Source organism: Emys orbicularis, chromosome 4 (assembly GCF_028017835.1).
Source record: "Emys orbicularis isolate rEmyOrb1 chromosome 4, rEmyOrb1.hap1, whole genome shotgun sequence".
NCBI lineage: Eukaryota > Metazoa > Chordata > Testudines > Emydidae > Emys > Emys orbicularis.
The window spans coordinates 31,511,603-31,533,705 of NC_088686.1; the positions used below are offsets into that span (position 1 = coordinate 31,511,603).

The 22,103-nt window shown below is 45.3% G+C and overlaps 1 protein-coding gene across 1 annotated transcript in view; it reads right to left on the reverse strand.

Moving 5' to 3' along the window:
• SLC24A4 (solute carrier family 24 member 4) overlaps window positions 1-22,103 on the reverse strand; it is a 154,644-nt gene that overhangs the window by 127,259 nt on the left and 5,282 nt on the right. The gene's annotated exons all lie outside the window — the stretch shown is intronic.

A 22,103-nucleotide genomic window follows, 5' to 3' on the forward strand; every position in this document is an offset into this window, starting at 1 on the left:
GTTTAAAATTGAAAGACAGAACAGAAAATAGAGTGAGGAATGCATTGTAAAGGGCCAGGACCAGATGATAAAAGTGATGGAGGAGATGTTGAAGCCCCATATCAGACTCCAGGCAGAACACATGCATGCTCGTACCTCCCCTGCCCCCCTGCAGCTGATACAAAACTGCTTTCCATGCCCTCCCCAAACTCCTCTCACACACTCCTTGCAAAATTCCCGGAACGTCTCGGTACCCCATTCACTCCACCCCTTTGGACAGTTTCCAAAATTATAGCTGGACTTACACACAGCTATGAGAGCCCTGCAGTCTCATCTCCCTTCCCACCAAGCCTTGTTAATTGGTATTTCATAGAATCATAGAATATCAGGGTTGGAAGGGACCTCAGGAGGTCATCTAGTCCACCCCCCTGCTCAAAGCAGGACCAATCCCCAGACAGATTTTTGCCCCAGATCCCTAAACGGCCCCCTCAAGGATTGAACTCACAACCCTAGGTTTAGCAGGCCAATGCTCAAAGCGCTGAGCTATCCCTCCCTTATCTGAAAAATAAGCAATCTTTATTTGTCTCCTACACATGGTTGCTGCTGCTGGTAGTAACACATAATGTCAGTTTGATCATTTGCTGACTGCAAATCCCGGTCAGGAATCATCACAATTTTCATGCAAGGCAGCAAGTTAACAAAGCATGGCAGAGTGCTGTATAGAAAAAACACATTACTGATGCTCATTGTCAAAATGTTGCCTCAAAGCCTCCCTAATTCAAACAGCCCCCCATTGTGCACCTCTAACAGCCTTGGTACTGGCTGCTCAAATTCAGCAGGCAGGCAATCCGCCACCGCACTCCACCCTGGGGAAAACTTTTCACCCTTAGCTTCACAAATATTATGGAGCATGCAGCAGGCTTCTATGACAATGAGAATATTTTCCTCATTTTTAGGTCTAACCTTCCATAAAGGCAGCACCAGTGTGCTTTTCATCTGCCAAAGGCACATTCTACAGTCATTCTGCACCTACTCAACTGTTGAAGTACTCCTTGCCGCTGTCCAGGTTTCCCGTAAGGCTTCATGAGCCCTGGGAGCAAGGGGTACGTTGGGTCTCCCAGGATCATTATGGGCATTTCAACATCCCCCACTGGAGCTTTCTGTACAGGCCAGTGTTCCTGAATATGCTTGCATCATACACCTTCCAGGACCGCCCTGTGTTGATGTCAGTGAAACACCTATGGTGATCCACAAGTGCCTGCAATACCATAGAGAAGTACCCTATTGATGTACTCTGTCGCAAGATGATCCAGGGCCAAAATCGGGATATGCATGTCATCTATTGCCCCGCCGCAGTTCAGGAATCCCATTGCCACAAAGCCATCCAATATTTCACGCACATTGCCAAGAGTAACAGTCCTTCTTATCAGGATGCAATTAATAGCCTTGCACACTTGTGTTACCACAGCCCCAACAGTCCACTTCCCAACTCCAAACTGATTCGCGACCGACCAGTAACAGTCGGGAGTCGCCAGCTTCCACACTGTGATCACCACACACCTCTCCATCAAGAGGGTAGCTCTCATTTTGGTGTCCTTGCACCGCAGTACTGGGGCGAGCTCTGCACACAGTTCCAGGAAGGTAGCTTTCCGCATCCAAATGTTCTGCAGCCACTGCTCGTCTTCCCAGACCTGCATAATAATGTGATCCCACCACTCACTGCTTGTTTCCTGAGTCTAAAAGCAATGGTCCACTGTGTTCAACTGCTCCAGGAAGGCCAAAAGTAATCTGGTGTTGTTTCTTTCCATGGCACATAGCAGGTCAGGCAACTCTGATTCCTGTTCAGATTGGGTGTCCATGATATACTGCATGAGCATCTGCAAAGTGTTCATAACAGCAAAGAGCAGTGTGGGATCCATCCTTTCAGACAAATGGTGAGCACACTGTAAACAGGGGCCATTGAAAGATGCCATGAAACGCAGTCAGAAGCCAGTGGAATGCTGGAACAGAAAGTACTGCATCATGGGACATTGAGCCTGCACCCATGATGCACTGCGATCCACTCTGCCTTCCCACCACTCCTACCTGCAGAAAGGAGGTGAGTAACAAAGTGGGCTAGCTACCCACAATGCACAGCTCTCTCTGTTGATGACAGAGCACCAACTGTGGATGCACTCAGCCGATAGAAGAAGTGTTGTGTGAACATACACAAGTGATATAATTATACCAGTTTTTGACTGTCAGCTCAACTTGCATCGAAAAAATTCTGTAGCGTAGACAATGCCTAAATCTTAGTTGCCCTGGGTCAGTGGTTCTCAACCTATTTACCATTGTGGGCCGCATATGCGACCCATAATGTGTTATGTGGGCTGCATCCAATACTACCTATATGGCCCTCAGGATGTCACATGGGCTGCAGTTCTGTGCTGACTGGGCCACAGGTTGAGAACCACTGCCTCGGTATACACAGATTAAAGCAGTTCTGGAGATGATCCCAGATAGTCTTTCCAAATAAGAATTCCTTCATCACAAACTGTTATATCAATCAACCCCAGCTGATCAAATAACAATACTAAACCCTCAGAAAATTAATAAGCCTAATCAACTCTCTGTAATAAATAGGGACTTGAGAGATGCACTAATACAGTGGAACCCTCTCAGAGTAGATCTTTATTGTGCAGTTAACCCAGGTGATTGGCACCCAGGTCTCAGCATCCCCACCAAAAAGTCCTATGCACATTACTGAGTCCTCACTCTTTCTGCACTCCCTTCTATGTGGGTGGGAGTATCCCATGGTTTTTTGTGCTGAGATGCTTTAAGATTTACAGTCCATTGTGTCAATTTCAGGCAAACCTGTCTTTCCTTCAGGGGCAATAGTGGGAAGAGCACCAGAGGACTATCAACACTCGAGTAATTTTGCCTGTGTCCTCACTGCAAAGTGGGCAGGTTCCAGCCAGAGTTAAATCAGAGCCTGGCTGCTAACCCACCCTCCCACTGGAATAAGCTCCAAACCCAGGTCACAGGTGTGACGGGTTCCCCCCTGGGGTGCCACCTGGAACTGGAGTACCACTGAGCCCCCCAACCCACCAGCCTGGGCTCCCTTCTACAATGTACTGCTGTGACAAGCTGCCAAGCCCTCCAGGCTTCAGCCTGCCCTTTCACCAGCATACATACAAGTAGGGACACACCCAGTTGCAGTACATGCAGACAGGCTCTTTAACCAGACCCTGCATGGGAAGGCTTCAGCTACGGCACTTCCCAGTTCCTAAGGCACAACCCCCCCTCTGGAGTATAAACCCAAAATTATACATCTTGCACTGCATAGGGAATGGTACAGCATAAGCTCATAAAATTCACCCCTCCCTCAATGCGGAGAGGAATATGCAACAGCTTTCTACCCCTGAGTTATGATTTCCAAGCACTGGTTTTAGATGAAGCAAAAACAAATATATTAACTACAAAAGATAGATTTTAAGTGATTATAAGGGATAGCAAACAGATCAAAGCAGATTACCTAGCAAATAAACAAAAAACAAACTAAGCTTAATACACTAAATAGATTGGATATGAATAGCAGATTCTCACCCTAGGTGGTGATACAAGCAGGCTGCAGCTTCTTAAGGGGCAAGCTGCACTTGCTTACAGCTTGGAATCCCCAGGTGTTCCACAGGCTAAAACTCTCTTTAGCCTGAGTCCAGCACTTCCCCCAGGTCAGTCTTTGTTCCTCAGGTGTTTCCAGGAGTCTTCTTGGGTGGCGTGTCAGTGAAGAACAAGGATGATGTCACTCTGCTGCCTTATATAGCTTTTGCATATGGTGGGAATCCTTTGTTTCAAAGCCTGGTTCCCACGCCAGTTGGTGGGAAAATACTGACATCCCAAGATGGAGTGCAGCACCAGGTGACCTGTCTTGTGTCCCTGTTGTGTCACAGCAGCCATTACTTGGAGGCTGTCTGTAGCATCCTCAGGAAGGCTCCCCAGGTGGGAGATAAGCTTCTCCTAAGGCCTATTGTTTCTTCTTAATGGCTCATTAAACTGAATGGGCCCTTCCCAGCCAGCTATCTAGACTGAGAGCATTTTGCCTAGTGGATGTTGCCCAGGTGTAACTACATTTTGAAATACAGATACATAGTCAATATTCATAAATTCAGATACAAAAATGATACATGCATACAAATAGGATAATCATATTCAGCAAACCATAACATTTCCAATGACACCTCACATGACTCATCTTGCATAAAATATGTTATGATTATGACATGAGAATAATATCAATGAAGAATATGGGGTGCAGTGTCACAACAGGTTTTTCGGTGTGGGTGGTAGAGGGGTTTGGGCTAAAACCAATGTAGGAGCCTGGGTTAACTGTGTGGCGAAGACCTACCCTAGAAGTCCATGTCTTCACTCTTCTGGGGAGCAGCTATATTTAAGCCAGTCAGGTACCTCTTCACACCCCACTGGGAACAACTGTGGAAATGTAGTCATTCAGGGATTCCGCTTCACTCCTCCCTACATTATAGATCTCTTCTTCCTCTCAGCCAGAGCAGAGGAGGAGCGGGAGGTGATAATCACTTTGGATGTAGCACTGAATACCTATATGGTAAAAGATAATTGCTGCACTTCTCAGGGAACAGCTTGAAACTTCACTTTATAAACTCTGAGCTTCAGAAGAGTAAAAGTTTTAAGTGCAGTGAAGCAGTTCTGGACTTTCACTCCACTTTACTGTGACTTCCTAAACACACTGAAAATACATGTATGTATTATAAATTATTTCATATTCGTAGTGCCAGCAGGATCAGTGCGCCATTCTGCTAGGTGCTGTAAAAATCATGTAAAAAGACACTGCTTACATTCCAGTTAGAAATCATGTGCATTAGGGGAGCGAGAAAAGAGGATGTGACCGGTGGGGGGAGGGGAGGATGTGGGTAACAGTAGATCTCACAACTGATATGGACTTGCTATGAATACAGCTTGATAAAAAAATTCCTAGCTTTGCCACTGACCTGGGCAAGTCATTTTACCTTTGTTTCCCTTCCCACCCTTTGACCTGTCTGTTTAAATTGCACACTCTTTGGAACAGGGACTGTCTATGTATTTGGACAGCCCCTAGGGCAATGGAGCCCGCAATCTCAGTTGGGCCTCTACATGCTACTGTTGTTTTAATAATAAAATATTAATAATGTGACTGCCTCTCAAACCATCCAACGTTCACTGGCTGATTTCTTGAAAGAATCATGACAGGAGTGGTTTGTGAGAACAGATTTGGAGGAGCAGAGAATAGCTACTTTCCAGATTAGTTCAGGGAGGACATGCTGTCCATGAGGCAGAGTGGGAGAAGAGGATCTATGGATATTCAAATCTGGTATTACTGGCAGAGTGGAGGAATGAGAAAGGGACATATACAAGATCCCAGAGCAGATAAGTATGGAGGAAAAGACTTGGCATTGAAGTGTAATAGCCTAGCTTGAATTTGATGCAGTGGCAAACAGAGTCAGTGGAGGGATTCAAAAAGGGGGTATGACATGATCAGAGTGACAGACAAGGAAGATCTTAGTTGATTCCACCAACAGCATTATCTAGGATGACACAATGCTCATCCCAGAATAATTACATTCAGAAAACTAAACTATAAGCAAATTCTCAACATCCAACTCCATGGAGTATGTCTACACTAGGAAATTAGGTCGAATTTATAGAAGTTGATCTTTAGAAAGCGATTTTATACAGTCGATCGTGTATGTCCCCACTAAGCACAGTAAGTCAGCGGAGTGCGTCCTCAATACCGTGGCTAGCATCGACTCATGGAGTGGTGCACTGTGGGTAGTTATCCACAGTTCCCACAGTCTCCACCGCCCATTGGAATTCTGGGTTAAGCTCCCAATGCCTGATGGGGCAAAAACATTGTTGCGGGTGGTTTTGGGTACATGTCGTCAGTAGCCCCTCTCTCCATGAAAGCAACAGCAGACAATCATGTCGCATCTTTTTTCCGTGCAGACGCCATACCATGGCAAGCATGGAGCCCGCTCAGCTCAGCTCACCGTCACCGCTGCTGTTGTGTCCTGGGTGCTGCTGGCAGCAGACGGTGCAATAGGTCTGCAAACCATCGTCATCCACCACTTCTGCTGCAACTCTGCTCTCCTGCTGTTGTAAATGAGCTCAGTCTCAATTGAGTAAATGATGACTGAGCTCAATAGAGTAAATGAGCTCAGTCATCCACCGCTTCCACTGCAACTCTGCTCTCCAGGTGCCATGAATCCACCTCGCAGGTCCTCTCATCATTCGGTATAAATATCTATTCTCGTGGCATCTGCTGTCATCCACCGCTTCCGCTGCAACTCTGCTCTCCTGCAGACGCCATACCATGGCAAGCATGGAGCCCGCTCAGCTCACCGCTGCTGTTGTGAGCATTGTAAACACCTCACGCGTTATCCTGCAGTATGTGCAGAACCTGCAAAAGCAGGCGAGGAGGTGACAACAGCGCAATCATGATAGTGATGAGAACATGGACACAGACTTCTCTCAAATCATGGGCCCTGGCAATTTGGACATCATGGTGGTAATGGGGCAGGTTCATGCCATGGAACACTGATTTTGGGCCTGGGAAACAAGCACAGACTGATGGGACCGCATAGTGTTGCAGGTCTGGGATGATTCCTAGTGGCTGCGAAACTTTCGCATGTGTAAGGGCACTTTCATGGAACTTTGTGACTTGCTTTCCCCTGCCCTGAAGCACAAGAATACCAAGATGAGAGCAGCCCTCACAGTTCACAAGCAAGTGGCGATAGCCCTCTGGAAGCTTGCAACGCCAGACAGCTACCAGTCAGTCGGGAATCAATTTGGAGTGGGTAAATCTACTGTGGGGGCTGCTGTGATCCAAGTAGCCAACGCAATCACTGAGCTGCTGCTATCAAGGGTAGTGACTCTGGGAAATGTGCAGGTCATAGTGGTTGGCTTTGCTGCAATGGGATTCCCTAACTGTGGTGGGGTGATAGACGGAACACATATCCCTATCTTGGGACCGGACCACCTTGGCAGCCAGTACATAAACCGCAAGGGGAACTTTTCAATGGTGCTGCAAGCACTGGTGGATCACAAGGGACATTTCACTGACATCAATGTGGGATGGCCAGCAAAAGTACATGATGCTCGCATCTTCAGGAACTCTGGTCTGTCTGAACAGCTGCAGGAAGGGACTTACTTCCCAGACCAGAAAATAACTGTTGGGGATGTTGAAATGCCTATAGTTATCCTTGGGGACCCAGCCTACCCCTTAATGCCAGGGCTCATGAAGCCATACACAGGCACCCTGGGCAGTAGTAAGGAGCTGTTCAACTATAGGCTGAGCAAGTGCAGAATGGTGGTAGAATGTGCATTTGGACGTTTAAAAGCGCGCTGACGCAGTTGACTGACTCACTTAGACCTCAGCGAAACCAATATTCCAATTGTTATTGCTGCTTGCTGTGTGCTCCACAATATCTGTGAGAGTAAGGGGGAGACATTTATGGCGGGGTGGGAGGTTGAGGCAAATCGCCTGGCCACTGATTACGCACAGCCAGACACCAGGGCGATTAGAAGAGCACAGCAGGGCATGCTGCGCATCAGAGAAGCTTTGAAAACCAGTTTCATGACTGGCCAGGCTACGGTGTGACAGTTCTGTTTGTTTCTCCTTGATGAAAACCCGCCCCCTTGGTTCACTCTACTTCCCTGTAAGCCAACCACCCTCCCCCCTTCGATCACCACTTGCAGAGGCAATAAAGTCATTGTTCCAAAATCATGCATTCTTTATTAATTCATCACACAAATAGGGGGATAACTGCCAAGGTAGCCCGGGAGGGGTGGGAAAGGAGGGAAGCACCAGGTGGGGTGGTGGATGACGGGAGGAGGGAAGGACAAGGCCACACTGCACTCCAAAACTTACTGAATGACAGACTTCTGTTGCTTGGGCAGTCCTCTGGGGTGGAGTGGTTGGGTGCCCGGAGCCCTCCCCCCCTGCGTTCTTGGGCATCTGGGTGAGGAGGCTATGGAACTTGGGGAGGAGGGCGGGCACAGGGGCTGCAGCGGCGGTCTGTGCTCCTGCTGCGTTTCCTGCAGCTCCCACCAGACGCCGGAGCATATCAGTTTGATCCCCCAGTAGCCTCAGCATTGCATCCTGCCTCCTCTCATTGTGCTGCCACCACCTCTCATCTCGCTCGTCCCTCCTGTCCTCGCATTCATTTTCTGCTTTTCTGGACTCTGACATTGTTTGCCTCCACGCATTCTGCTGAGCTCTTTCAGTGCGGGAGGACTGCATGAGCTCAGAGAACATTTCATCGCGAGTGCGTTTTTTTCGCCTTCTTATCTGTGCTAGCCTCTGGGACGGAGATGATAGGGGGAGCGTTGAAACATTTGCAGCTGCATGAGGAAAAAAAGGGAGAGTAGTATTTAAAAAGACACATTTTAGAGAACAATGGGTAGACTCTTTCACGGTGAACCAAGCTATTAACATTACATAGCACATGTGCTTTAGGTACAAGGTCGCATTTTGCCTCTTATATTGAGGGCCTGCCGGTTTGGTGTGAGAGATCACACGCGCAGGGCCGAGCAACAGAATTTGGCTTACAGGCAGCCATGGTAAGCCACAGTCTTTCAGCTTCTTCAACCTTCATAACATGGGAATGGTTTCAAACAGCAGCGCCCTCCTTTCCCATACCAAGCACCCATTGGGTTGGCCATTTAAAAGGAGGGGCTGTACTGGCTGCGAATGCATCCCAAGTCTTCAGGGCAAATTAATCATTAAACACACTTGCTTTTAAACTATGCATTATATTTACAAAGGTACACTCACCAGAGGTGCCTTCTCCGGCTTCATGGTCCGTGAGTCCGCCTTGGGAGGGTTGGAAGGGTATTGGCTCCAGGGTGATAAACAGTTCCTGGCTGTCGGGGAGAATGGTTTCTCTGCTTGCGTGCTGTGCGCTATCCTCCTCCTCCTCCACCTCCTCATCTTCCTCATCCCCAAAATCCTCATCCCTGTTGCATGAGACTCCCCCCTTGCAGGTGTCCACAGACAGGGGTGCGGTAGTGGTAGGGCCCCCCCCCTAGAATGGCATGCAGCTCATCATAGAAGTGGCATGTCTGGAGCTCTACCCGGAGCGGCCGTTTGCCTCTTTAGTAGGCTTGGCTAAGCTCCTTAATTTTCATGCGGCACTGCTGCAGTCCCTGTTGTAGCCTCTGTCCATCATGCCCTTGGAGATTTTTTCAAATATTTTGGCATTTCGTCTTTTGGAACGGAGTTCTGACAGCATGGATTCGTCTCCCCAAACAGCATTCAGATCCAGTACCTCCCATTTGGTCCATGCTGGAGCTCTTTTGTGATTCTGGGACTGCATGGTCACCTGTGCTGATGAGCTCGCCACGTTGGCCAAACAGGAAATGAAATTCAAAAGTTCCCAGGGCTTTTGCTGTGTACCTGGCTAGTGCATCTGAGTTGAAAGTGCTGTCCAGAGCGGTCACAATGGAGCACTCTGGGATAGCTCCCGGAAGCCAATACCGTCAAATTGCATCCACACTACCCCATATTCGACCCGGCGATGTCGATTTCAGCACTAATCCCCTCACTGGGGAGGAGTACTGAAATCGATTTTAAGAGCCCTTTAAGTCGACAAAAATGGCTTCATTGTGTGGACGGGTGCAGAGTTAAAATCGATCTAATGCTGCTAAATTCGACCTAAGCTCGTAGTGTAGACCAGGGCTAAGGGGCAGCTCCTCACCTGGTATAAATCATCATAGCTTTAGTGATTTCAAGGGAGGTATAACAGTTTACACCAGCTGAGGTCTGCCCCTAAAGAAACTTATGGGACCATAAAATCCTCTTAGAGATTCAATATTTCAGGTTAGAAAAACATCATAAAGTTCAAAGCTCAGACTGAATCACAAAAACTTAAAAATCCATTCCTCCTCCCATACTGTTTTTGTACTGCTAAGTTTCCAAAGTTAAAAAAAATGTTCCACTTTCTACATTTTTCATAACTTGTCCCTTTGAACTATGCATATCTGGAAACTCAGGTCTCTCTTCAAAATAACTGGTTTCCCTGCATCCACACATACTTAATTTCACCATTCAATGGTTTTAAAGTACTTATTTCAATCCCTCGTCCCACTGAACAAAGGTCTACACCACAGTTGGCACCTTGTTGGCAGTCTCAGAAGAGAGGCCAATGACCGAATGGGTGTGGAGGCACATTGGCAGGACACTGCTGGGAGGACAGCACCGGCTGTTTGTGCTGCACCGGCTCTCTGGATAAACTGAGGACTTCACTCTCCAGGGCTATTAATGTAGTACCTGTTACCAGCACTAAGTTCATGCAAAAAGTTATAAAAAGGGAAGCTTTAAATAAATGTGCTCATACGCACACAGCCCATTGCTTCTACCTAGAGAGTCCACCCCACTGTACTCACATGTCAATGGACCTACAGCAGGGAAGAATTCAATCCTGTTTAAGGCCACAATGCACAGTCGCTGACTTGTATTTTTCCTGGTGGGTGCTCCGCCCCCTACTCTGTCCCTTCCCTCAAGGCTCCACTCTCAGTCCACCTTTTCCCGCCCCCGTTCCACCCTTTCCCCCAAGGCCCTGCCCTCACGTGGGCTCTTCCCACCCCACTCTGCTTCCTCCCCCCGAGGCCCCGCCCTATTCCATCCCCCTCTCCCAGCCCCACTCCCCCACCACTCCTTCCTCCTTGCCCCTCCTCTCCCGAGCGCCTCCTGCCCGCTGAACAGCTGATCAGGGGCCAACTCTGGGGCTCAAATAAATTTGTTAGTCTCTAAAGTGCCACAAGTACTCCTCGTTCTTGTGGCTGGTGGGTGCTGAGTGCCCCCTATTCCCCCCCCAGGGGTGCTTGAGCCCCGGAGCACCCACAGAGTCAGTGCCTCTGCCATAATGTTGCTCACTGTAATGTCTTCAGTGTTTGCTGACTTTAAAGAAAAAGGAATCCATCACTCTTTAAAGCCTTAAAGTTTGCTTCCCTGTTTTAATAGCAGTGATGCCACTTTTACTGCCGACACCTTCATGGAATACTTTTGGCCTGGAGAGTGGACAGCCATGTCTATTTCTGAGACAATTCATTGACACATTCATAAATACAGTAAAAGCAACAGAAATAGGATGTTTAGTCCATTAGCTTCAATGACAGCGAATCAAGTCCAGGCTTTCAGATGATGGCATTTTACTTTATTGCCTTTTAAAATGCCTCTTCCATGAGCCAAACTTCACCTATATTTCAATTGTGTTGGTGTATTTTTGTTGGGCAAATAGAGGGGAACAGACACCTTGCATCAATTTTTTAAAATGGAGCCATTTTAAAGTCTTTTCTTCAACAGAGTCTAGTTGTCAGTGGAACTTATCCATACATGTTTGAAAGCATGAAGATTTTTCTACTTTTCTCTTTTCCAAAGTCCAAACCAGCCTTAAAATACGGCAGTAATTTCAAGTTTCCTGGTTCACCATTCTGCCCTCTCCAGCTCTTTGTTTGCCTCCACTGTCTTCCCCTTTCTCCACAGTGCACTTCTAGGATGCACCTTTAAAGCTCTTCATGACTTAACCTCTCCCCACCTATCATATCTATTACCTTATTGCACTGCTGACCCCAACCTCCACTCTGCCAATGATGCTAGTGTCAGTTGTCTGCCACCCCTTTTATGGGGAAAGGGGGGCGGGGAAGAGATATTCAAAATACAGTCAAATTCTGTAAAACCATCATTTGGATTTCCTCCCAAAGACTTACCGTATATACTTGATCATAAGCTGGTTCGTTTATAAGTCGTCGTCCCCAAGATGGATAAGTAAAAATGGAAAAAATTTTATAACCCGTTCATAAACTGACCCTATAATTCAGGGGTCAGCAAACTTTGGCTCCCGGGCCATCAGGATAAGCTGCTGGGAGGCCGAGATGGTTTGTTTACCTCGAGCGTCCGCAGGCACGGAGGGAAACCTAAGTAAACAAAATGTCCCAGCGCGCCAGCTGCTTACCCTGACGGGCCGGGACAGCAACTGGTGGGGAAATTTTTTGGGGGGGGAGAAGCTGGGAGTTAGGGGAGTAACCCCTGTGACCACCCCCCACATGACCCCACCCCTAGCCCGGGTAGGGTGACCAGATGAGGGGAAGAAAATATCGGGACACATTGGGGGGGGGTGCCCGCCAGCAGAGAGAGAAAAAAAAAAAGCCAAGTCCTGCCCTGGCTGAGCTACACACACAAAAAACCACAGTGCTGCCGGAGGATATTGGGATTTTATCGGGACGTCTGGTCACCCTAAGCCCGGGACCTCCACACTCTCCCCATCCCATCCCTTCCCACCTTATCTGGGGAGGGCCAGGGGAGGATGTCTCTGACCTGGCTGGAGCTGCTCCGGCAGGCTGGGCAGCGCGGCTGCAGCCTGCTCCGGTGGGCCAGACCGGGCGGTGCGGCCACAGCCTGCTCTGGGGGGTGGGGCCGAGCGGCACGGTTGCAGCCTGCCAGCCCCGGAGCTGCAGCTGCTTTGGAGGTTGGGGGAAGAGCAGCATGGCCAGAAGTGGAGAGACTCTGGCCCCACCTCTTCCCTTCTGTCTCTGCTGCCTCTCCTTGCTCCCTCTGTTGGGGGAGGGGCTGTGTCCCACCTCTCCCTCTCTATACCCGTTCATAAGCCGACCCCCTTCTCTGGTGCTTCCCTTTTTTACTAAAAAAATTCGGCTTATGAACAAGTATATATGGTACTTTTGCCACAAGCCAAGACTACTGCCATCTGTGCAAACTGTTACCCTGACCTCTTCTCTCCCTGTCCCTGCCCCCATCCCCAGAAACACCTATTTAAAACATTACATTATCACATAAAGTTACAGTGCTTCAAAATCTACCAGGTAATCCAATCTCTCATAAAAACTCTGTTCTAAACTGGCTTCCAAAGCATGGATTAACATGCACACAGGCCCAGCGTGGTTTACAATGCCTTTTCTATGCCACACAATACTGTCAATTTCATCTACCTGTAGCACTGATCATAAACTTAAGTTGGGAGCTCTCTGGAGTAGGGACTGTCTTCTAATTACATATTTGTACAGCTCCTAGCACATTGGGGCCCTGGTCCTTGATTAGAGCCCATAAATAATTTATTTATTAAGTGTATTACAATTATCTTAATTCTCCATTGAGCATTACTTCTGCATAGAATCATGAACACCTGCAGAGAGAGATGGGAAAATCCTACTCTCAATTAAGTCAGTGGCCAAACACACGCACCCCTAATCTTTCAGTGATGTCAGTGGGAGCAGAATTGAGCCCAGAACTACAAACAAAATTTGCTAACAATACATGTTTCTTTAAATATATCCAGAGTACACATTTTGAAGCAGAGATCACTCTTTAGGAAGCTTGAAGGAGTAAGCTCGAGGGAGACAAAGAAATGTTATATAAAAATCAAAATTTCAAACCACAATAACTTTAAGTGACCTCTACTAATGGAATAATTTGAAAGTGAAGAATGAGATTTCTGTACAGTCCGAAGAAAAGCCATCAGTGAAGATCTGCCAATTTTCAATGCAAACAAAACTTTTCAAGCCAAAAATGTAATCGTGCTAAAATAGAGCTTCATAAAAGAAGCTGATTCCCTCCTGATCTATGGAGAAGTCACACAGTAACTGCATAAAGCATAGGTGTCTTATCCAGCCCAAGTGAGCCTTCATGGTTACTGGCCTTCAGAAGCTCTATAAATTATATGATCTACCAAACCACAAAGGTTTCTTTCAATTCCCTGGGGCATGAACATTAGGCATTTCAAAACTATAAGACCTGAATCTGGGATACCATCTAGCTTGTTTCCATTGGGCACTTCAGAATGATATTGAAAAAAATTCAGGGATCTCAGTACAAGTAAGGACAGATTCTTCCCTGGCTAAAGAGAGATCTTTAAAGGGACCGTACTGTCATCCACAGCACTTTCTGGGCATTTTAAGAATTGAGACAATCTATTTTAAGGGAGCATTTCCTTTCCAATTACCCCCCCTCCCCCATCTAGATAGCCTAATCTTATCCAAGGAAAGATAAGAAAAAAGGGATTTAATGACAGACACTAGGGCTGGTCCACACTAACCCCCCACTTCGAACTAAGATACGCAACTTCAGCTACGTTATTCACTCGCGGAGCAGGAGTACCGGCGTCGACGGTGAGCACTTCCGGGATCGATCCGGGATCGATTTATCGCGTCTAGACAAGACACGATAAATCGATCCCAGAAGATCGATTGCTTACCGCCGGACCCGGAGGTAAGTATAGACTTGAGAATCAGGACAAGCAAGCAAGCAAGCCAAACAAGACTGGAAAGTACAGCACTTAAATGTAATACACAGGGTAGGATCGGGGCCATCACAAACCAGAGCCACCTATTTAACATCAAATAATGGTTACAATGTTTTAAAATCTATCAAGCAATCCAACATCTCATAAATACTTTGTCCTATGCTGACCTCTGAAGCATGGATAAACATTTATGATGCCTTTTCAACCCCAATTTTCAAGAACAGTGGAGCGAAGTATGAATGTAACTATGCATGATACAGAAAGATGGGAGCATTTTCCATCATGATTGCAACACCTGGCTATGTATCAGGGACAATAGTAATGGCAAAGGTGGGCAAAAAGTACAAAAGTCAGTAGTGCAAATAGGAAGTATGTATAAGGCTGATAGATGTAAATATGGCCTTTCTACCAACAGAAAAGTGTCTAGAATTTCCATGTGGATTTAGTTTTTGAGGACTCAGTAAGAGCCTAGCTAAACAGCAACACTAGAGGAGAAAAGTATATCCAAAATACACACATGCACACACAGTTTCTAATGAAGACTGAGATTTTCAAAGCTGCTTAAGGAGATTTGGATGCCCGTTTTATTAACATTAATTTTGAGAAATCTCAGCACAGAAGTCCAGTCCTGTCCCATTTAAGCCGGTGGGTATTTTGCTGGGGCCCTAAAACAGAGCTTTTTTTTTTTTTTTTTTTTTTTTTTTTTAAGGGATGGTCCTGTAAGTAAGGTGTTAGGTTGAAACTCAGGAGACCTAGGTTCAAATCCATGCTCTACCACAGATTTTATATATGACCTTGGGCAAGTCACTTATGTAGACTCTGTTTCTCATCAGCAAAATAGGGATAACAGTACCAACCAACCTTACAGGAGTATTGTGAGGTGCTCACATACATGGTGATGCAGCCATATGACCCTAAATATTAGAGCTGGACTCAAACTGCACAGTTTAGTTCTCAATCCATAGTTAGAGTTCTAGGGTATTCAAAGCTGGAACTTTGGTTCAGACCATTAGAGAGAGTGAGAGCATCCACCTAAGTTCAGATTTGGTTCTGAACTTCCCCAGATTTTGGGATCTGTGATTTTGGTTCAGGATCATTTCCAATTTAAACAGAGACTTACCTTTTAAGAATGACGTTATCCATATAATATGTTCGATACCATAGAAAAATTAACAGTATGTGAACATGAGTCACATGAAATAGTGATTGTATCATGTAATACTTTTACATAGTTCAACAATAGAGGTATATATATTGAATGACATTATTTGTTTCATCTGTTTTTGTTTACAGTGTTACTAAATGCCAGGTTTAGATAGATATGTAGTTACTGTGCATTTAACTACCTCCTGCAGTCTAGGCACCTAGACCTGGGAAATGGATAAGTTACCCTGGAGTTCATCTTGTGATCTCGCTCTCAAGGGAACCCTGCTGGCAGGTTGTGCCAAAATGCAGAGAGCTCTGTTTCACTGCTTTTTAATGTTTCGGGCATCAGTTTCAATAGCACGTTGGGAAGAAAACAGCGTAGGCAGGTTATTGGTTATTCCTAGAATTCTAGCTCAGATTCAGAGTAAGCACTTTGCAAAAATTATTTCACAAGAAGAAGAAAAAAAAACATGAACAAAACATTTCTGCCCTTACAACTTCAATGGCATCGTCCTCCTGCCAGCTCTTGTAACACCCCATCAATAAGCCTGACATGACAATGACAATGTCAGAACCTAATTCTAGGAGTAAATTCTGATTGGCTCCCAAGTTCCCTAAACAAGAATAATCTGCCATTAAATGTTTGTCAGTTGCCCTCAACAAGTCCACTAAAAATGCATTTAAATCACAGATCCAACTCCCCTAGAAAACAGGAAAAAAAAATCCAAGTGAGATCCCAATCTATAGAGTTCAGCACTCAGCATTTACAGGGTCAAGAGAGAGTCCAGAGACTATTTTTTTACAAGACAAGAAGATGACAACTAGCAACTGGAATAAGTTTTGTGCTTGCTGGTTAGTAAATCTTTCTGCAGCACGTGTATAGAGAGAGTTGCTCTCTCCATCTAAGAATTTGTATCTGAAACCAAGAACTCTTGAGCATTACCTTGTTTTCAGTCTCTTTTAGCCTGAGACTAAGATTAAAGTCTGCCAAATTACTGGCTGGGACTTTGGGAGTTTAAAGGATGTGACTAAAGTAACATTTAAAGTCAAAACTTGCAATAAATCAATGGTATTAGTGTGGTTGTTCATTTTCTATGCAACAGAGCAGGAAAGCTGGAGTAGTTATTAAAGAAAAGGAGCATTTGCAGAGCATAATACAGGATTTTGTATTACAATAGTGAGATAAGAGCCCTACTCTGTAGGCACTGTACAGAGACAATGGGAGGCACCTCAGGCCTTGATGAGCTCACTATCTAGATTGTCTTATAATGAAAGCATGGAAGAAAAAAATTATCCCCATTTTACAGATGAGGAACTAAGGATATATATTCAATAACTTAATCAAGGCTACACAGGGAGTGGCCGATCTGAGAAGTGAACCCAGATCTCCTGAATCAGAGTCTTAAACATAAGAATGTCCTTTGTCTATTAAAAAAAAAAACCTGTTCACACTGATTTTAAAGAAATACTGTGTTTAAGCATGGTTGTAATAGTGGATCATGTTACAGCTTTTACATTAAAATGCTAAACAAAACCTTTCAAAATTTAGTCATCATTTGGGCACTCCAGTTGCAAACTGGGAATGTGATCTAGGCTAGACTGTTACAGCTTTATAAAAAAACACCTTAAAAGGTACTCGGTGAAAAGGGGAGGTATATTTTACAGGCAAAGGAGTAATATTTACATTAGCATGATGTATAGTGTCACTGAAGTATTAAAATGGCTGTGAGAATTAAAATTAAAATACCTAGCTCTCATCTGGTGCTTTAAAGAACATATTCTTACTATACCTTGAGAAATACCTTGTATTTATCCTGGTATAGTGTTTATTAAATAAGGCTAATGGAGGTGAGTGCTTTATAAAAAAAAGTTTGTGAATGCACAATAAAAAAGGGCTCTCTTCTTAGCAAAATGTTTGGGAACCAATCCTGCTGCCACTAGAGTGAATGAGAACATCATTAACTTCTGTGGGAACAGGATGGGGCTCTCACTGCGTTAACTACAATATACTAACAAAAATGTCTAGGTATCTGTAGTTTCTTTACAATTTACAGTATTCCTCACAAGTCTAAAGCTTGAATAATTAAGTGTAACATGTACCTCAGCGTAATGACTATTGGGCCTGATTCTGATCTCAGTTACATCAGTATATATGCCACTTAAGTCAGAGTTACTCGGAATTTACACTGGTATAACGGAGATCAGAGTCTCACTTTTGTTTTCTTTCTATGCTTTGACAGTGGACTCAGCCTTTAAGGCCAGAGAGGCCATCATGATCATCTAGTCTGACCTCCAGCACATCGTAGGCCACAGAACCTTACCCACCAAGTACTGCAACAGGTCCATAATCTCTAGCTGAGTTGCTGAAGTTTTCACATCTTGATTTGAAGACTTCAAGTCACAGAGAATCCATCATTTACTGTAGTTCAACCAGCAAGTGCCCTATGCTGTAGAGGAAGGTGAAAGGTGCACCTGCCGCTAGCAAGCACATTGTATGAGGGATGTTGTGTATTGTGAATTTTTTCCCTCCATTGTACTAAGTGTAGAGAATTGATTGCTATAATGTACCTTATTATTTCTGAAAAAAATAAAAGGTGCAAATCTGAAATAAATGGTGAGCCATACCCTGCCCCTGAGCCATCCTTCATCTGTACCCATTTATATCCATAGGAGTGGCACACTGAGCCAGATCCTCAGCTGGTATAAATCAACATAGCTCATGAACTGTATAGGGAGGGGTCTCTAGGCAAAGAGTCACAAGTTCCATTTCAAAGCAGCCCACCAATTAGTTTGAGACGAGTATGAACAGCAATTTATTCTAATATATTTATTATTCCTAATCCATGGCAAATTATTGAAGTGTTCTCCTATTCAACGCAGTTATTAGTGGAGAATATTTTCTGTGTTGGAAGCAATCCAAATCAATTGCTCCAATATTCTAATGATTCAGCTGAGTCACATGACTGGATGTTGCTGTGTGTCTTCCACTTAGAAACATTCTAATCACTCCCCACTTGTAATTGCTCTCAAAATGTTACTCAGAATTCTGGAGAAAACGGAGATCGTGGGAGCATTTTGAAACAAGAGGCACTGTGACATCAGGAGTAGAGAATCTGTAAGTCAGTCATGGTGGACAGATGGCACTGTGAGCTACTGTGACCACTGGCAGATGGCAATAAGAATTTGGATAAGGCAAAAAAGGTGATTGTAAACGGATTAGAACCATGAAGATACTAATGATCACCATCCCTTTCTGATGGTTTTCTTACTAACTTGAGGTTCAATCACCCCATCCTATGGAAAGCTACAGAGGAGTAGCAATAATGCACCTTTTCAAAGCAGGTTGTTTGATGGGTGGGAGTTACTCCACTTGGAATAAGCAGAGAGTTCAGTCTCCAGAATCCTTGCAAGATTTTCTTGAAGCCTGAGCCATCCACATAGGAGCCCTAGGCCTGGCTCTGTAGCTTCCCAAAACCCAATTTCTTGGCTTTTTTGGAGTTTTGTTGGCCAGATATGCCTTTTATGGGATGTTCCTGGGGCAGCTGATAACTCCCACCCATCAAACAACCTGCTTTGAAAAATCATAAGTTTCAGTGTTTCAGACACTTAAAACTGAAATTTCATGGTGTTGTAACCGTGGGGATCCCAACCCAAAAGGGGGTCATTGGGAGGGTCACAAGGTTATTGTAGGGGGATTGAGGGATTGCTACCCTTACTTCTGCACTGTTGCTGGCGGTGGTGCGGCCTTCAGAGCTGGGCGACTGGAGAGCAATGGCTGCTGGCCGGGTGCCCAGCTCTAAAGGCAGCACTGCCACCAGCAGTAGTGCAGAAGTGAGGATGGCATTGGGGGGGGGGAGAGGATTGGGTCAGCCTTACAGATGAGCGACATGGGCAACCGCCCAGGGCGCCATGGTTGGGAGGGGTGCATGGTCCACCCCCACAAACGCACAGCCAGCCCAAAGCCCCTTTAGCCCTCCGAGTGCCAGGATGCTGGGCCCAGAGCCAGGGAGGGGCAGGGCTGGGGGTTCCCTGGCCTAGTGGCTGCTCCCGGGGCCGGGTCAGACACACTTCAAGGAGCCTCCCCCAGCTGCAGGAAGGTCTGCCATTGCTGGCTGGGAGCCCAGCTCTGAAGGCAGTGTTGCCACCAACAGCAGTGCAGAAATAAAGGTGGCATGGTTTGGTACTACCACCTTTACTTCTGCGTTGCTGCTGGCTGTGCCACTGCCTTCAGAGCTGGGCTCCCAGTCAGCATCCGCCACTCTCCAGCCATGCAGCTCTGAAGGGAGCACAGAAGTAAAGGTGGCAATACTGCAACCCCCCTACAATAGCCTTATGACCGCTCCCCTCACAACCCTCTTTTGAGTTGGGACCCCCAGTTTGAGAAATGCTGGTCTCCCCCATGAAGTCTGTATAGTATAGGATAAAAGTATACAAAAGACCAGATTTCACGGGGGAAACCAGATTTCATGGATGTGAATTTGGTAGGGCACTAGCAATTACCATTACTGGTTTTGTCACAAACTTTGTGTGACCATGGACAAAATCCTTAACCTCTCTGTGATCCAGTGCTCATATTTGCAATAGGGATTGTACTTATTAGGTATCTCACAGAGATGATGTGAGTGTTACATGCTCACTCTTTTGTAGGAGTTTGTGGTCCATATTGCTTTGCCTTATAAAGCTTCAGGCCTCACATTCCAGCCTTTAAAACAGACAGGAGCAGCAACAATAGAAAATCTCACAGGCTCTAGAAGTTATCAGTTAACAATAATCACTTCTAAGCTCCTAGGTTCTTAAGACATCTTTCCTCTCTAGCTACAAACATCACATTCTCAGAGGGGGGGGGGATGTTTTCCCTATTTGCAGCCTTATATCTAGACACTCCCTCAGTCTCTCTTCCCGTCACTCTACGGTACACCCAGAGATAAGCTATACACAAACTGTAGAAGAGGAAGTGACTCAAAAACACTGCTGCTATCTTCCTGTGATATGATTTGGTAAATTGATTTAAATATTAACTTTAGGTAACACCTTTTTAAAAAAAAATTGACTTAAGCAGCATAGCCAGATCTTGTTATTTTATTGTGAGTCTCACAATATTTGGTGTTTTTCTTAAAGCTCCAGCTCCTGGAGGCATGTGACTGAGAATTTCAGCTTTTACACTTTTTTTAAAAAGTGTAAAGTTTCCAGCCTTCATAGTTGTGGAGAAAAGCTTGAAAATGTGACCCAAGGGCACCTTCAAGGTTCAAAAAAATCAAGAGAGAAATACATGGGGGGGGGAAGAGAATTAGTTTAAAAATCTTTCATGATTTTGGGGGGTTGCTTCATGATTTTTGAATTCCTGGGCTTGTCAGCACTGCTCAAGTCATTCCTCCCCCCCTTGCTATACATAGCATATGGAACATGATTTCCCCCATATGTGTATATATAATCTCCAAAGTAAGGAAATGAACTCCCATGTCATCCCAGAAAGTAACTCCCATTAATACTGAAGACTTTTAAAGAGAATCCCTTTGATCCATTTCCTGGGATATTGTACGTCTCAGTTAGCTCAGCACTGACGACATGTGTGCACACGCATGTATGCACGTACATATGGGCAGACACTCATACTAATGCATTCCGCTCATAACATGCACACGAGTAAGAAATTTGACTATTCATCAGAAATAGTCAGATCTTACCAAAAGATATCTGTTTTGCTCTTCTATATGAAGAATTTTTAAAGTGAAGTCAACTGTCACCGTTTTACATGTGCAAATATACCACAGACTTCTTTGCACATATCCAATACCCAATTAGAAACTCTGGATCATCAACATAGATAAAAAGGTTTGTGTCCTACTGACGCTGGTTAATCCTCTTTCACTTCACCCTTAAAAATGCACATGGGAGTAGTGATGCTAGCCCTATGGAAAGGTGCATTAGTGCTTCAATAGACACCCAACTGAAGAAGGGGTTGCATGACTCCCAACCCCTCTAGTTAACGGAGGCTGGTAGTATTATAGAATTGATGCCATCAGCTTTTAAGAGAGGGTGCAGCTAATGGCTGATCAACGAGCAGTGTTGCAGTTGATGAAACTTCCTTCCTCCACCCCACCATGAACCACAAAGGGAGGGATGATAATGGGAACACAGATGGGAGGGTGAGAGCTCTAGAGGTCCAAACTCACATCAGGCAGTATCTTCTGTCACTCCACACAATCACTATCATGGCCAGGACTGACAGAGTGAATGCTTAAATGCCCCCATTCTTCCTCCCTCTTCAGAGACAGCAATTCTGACATTAGTGGAAGCTAAGAACCTGAACAGATAGCTCAGTGCAACATTAAACGTACAGAAATTGATTCAATGGTACTGTAAACCCAAATAAGTATTTCAGTCTTGTAACCTTTACTATCCACCGTTTAATAAAAAAATGCACTGTTACTACCAACACAACATACATAGCAGCAACAAGACAGAAACAATGACCAAAAAGGAAAGAAAATGTGTGAGATCCAGCCTCCAAGACAAGTCTCATGAGGACTCATACACAGTTTTATGTCTGAACATTACCTTTTAGCTTCAGTAGATAAAACCTTTGAGTTGCTTAGCAGTATCACCAATTACTTTGCTCATAAACCTTTTTTCTACATGGCACAGTCTCCCCCCCCCCCATGTTTGACACTTTTA